This window comes from Rhinolophus ferrumequinum, chromosome 3 (genome assembly GCF_004115265.2).
Source record: "Rhinolophus ferrumequinum isolate MPI-CBG mRhiFer1 chromosome 3, mRhiFer1_v1.p, whole genome shotgun sequence".
Lineage (NCBI taxonomy): Eukaryota > Metazoa > Chordata > Mammalia > Chiroptera > Rhinolophidae > Rhinolophus > Rhinolophus ferrumequinum.
Genome location: NC_046286.1, coordinates 370,628 through 372,437, shown reverse-complemented (window position 1 = coordinate 372,437; position 1,810 = coordinate 370,628). Strand labels below are relative to the sequence as shown.

Here is a 1,810-nt window from a genome sequence, read left to right as displayed (position 1 = left end):
GTACAGGGAATTGTTCCATAAGGGCAGAGGGAGACTGGAAAGTAACACTGAATAAAAATCTGTTGGGATGAAATGGTACTTCTTTGGGTCTTCTAAGGAAGTTCCAGGGCTGTAATGGTACTAGGCTGCAAGATGAGCCCAGGGCAAGTTCATTCCTTTGTTTTTCATGAATTTCATTAATGAATTCTTCTCCGCAAATCCCAAATGTCACTTCTCAGCCCTCTACCATTTTTCTTGGACACTCTCTTCTGCTACGAGGGTCCTCCCGGCGAGGCTGGGCAAGGGAAGATTACCCGAGTGGGGGCTGAGACCCACTGAGCCCGTCTACAATTCCTCTCTAGCCTTCCCTGCCACCTGGACCTAAAGGCCCAGGGCAGCATTTAGGGTTTTCTCCTTTTTATCCTCTTGTGTTATTGGGTTTTATGGCAACATTTTTAAGCAGAGAAATTTTATCTCAGACCTCTCCCTGGCTTTGGCCGAGCAGGCTTGCCGCCTTCCCCGCCAGAAGGTGGCGGTAGGGAGAGCGTCTGAGGAGGTGAATCAGTGGGAGATCTCAGGACCAGACGGGGACTTCAGGTATTATATTTAGTTTTCCTTCTCCCAGCTTAGCCGCAAGGCACTATCCAGTATAGGAAAATTTAAAGATTGAATTTAACAAAATCAAACTTCTCTTGCTGGCACCAAAACGTTAGATAAAAGTCATAAAATATTTTGAAAGACCTTGGGCATTAGGGGGTGTAGCTCAGTGGTAGAGCGCGTGCTTAGCATGCACGAGGCCCCGGGTTCAATCCCCGGCACCTCCATCCTTTTTTCTCCCCAAATTTTGCTTTTGCTCTAGACCCTCTCGGGCACGTCATTTGCAGGGAACATGTCTGGCGCTGCCTGTTTCCTGGTTCTTTCCTTGTCTTCCAGTACTTTTATCTCACGGGAACAACCAGAAAAACAAACGGACTGTATTTCTGCTTAATTTGCCTTTTAAATAGACGCAACTCTGCTTCAGAGCCTTGACAACACCCTGAGTAGCTGCATCAACAGGTGAAAAGATAAAAAGAAGTACCAACTTGCTCCGGATTTCAGAATTCTAAAAGCAAGCGAGGCACCAAATTAACAAGCTTACAACAGTTGTGTTGTACTATGGACGAGCAAGACACACAGAAAGAAAAAATAAAAACAAATGTGAAATCCACAGGAAATTTTCTTTAGAACTCTTCCTTTTCTGACCTATTCCAGAGTCAAGGAACAAACCCGAAGAGAGGAAAGCTTTTCTTTGGATTTCAATACCAACCTCTCTACCCCTTACAGCACCCCCTACTTTCTTTCCCCACCCCCTTTTCCTTGTCCCTTCCCTCCTTTTTTAATACTTTATATACATTTGTTTGCCTCATTATTCCTAACTTTAATTAGAGTTACTTTTGAAGTATAATGCAAGCTTCAGCTATAGATAGTTCTTATTGTGTTTAGTAAGTTCTAGCTTTCTTCTCTGACTGACTTGAAGCTTGTCTAATTTTATTTATTTATTACTTATGTATATTTATTTAAAAAATAATTGTCATTTTAAAAAACATTGTGTATCAATTAGAGTTGACATACAATATTGCATTAGTTTCAGGTGTACAACATACGATTACACATTTATATAACAACAAAATGATCGCCCCAATAAATCCAGTACCCATCTGACACCATACATAGTTATTACAATATTATTGACTATGTTTCCGATGCTATATTTTACATCCCCATGACTACTTTGTAACTCCTAATTTATGCCTTTTAATCCCTTCCCTGCCTTCATCCATCCCTCTAATCC

The 1,810-nt window shown here is 41.6% G+C and overlaps 1 non-coding gene across 1 annotated transcript; it reads left to right on the top strand.

Moving 5' to 3' along the window:
* The first annotated feature begins 731 nt into the window (after window positions 1-731).
* Window positions 732-803, top strand: TRNAA-AGC (transfer RNA alanine (anticodon AGC)). The gene has a single exon. It is a non-coding gene; the product is annotated as a tRNA-Ala (tRNA).
* The last annotated feature ends 1,007 nt before the right edge of the window (window positions 804-1,810 follow it).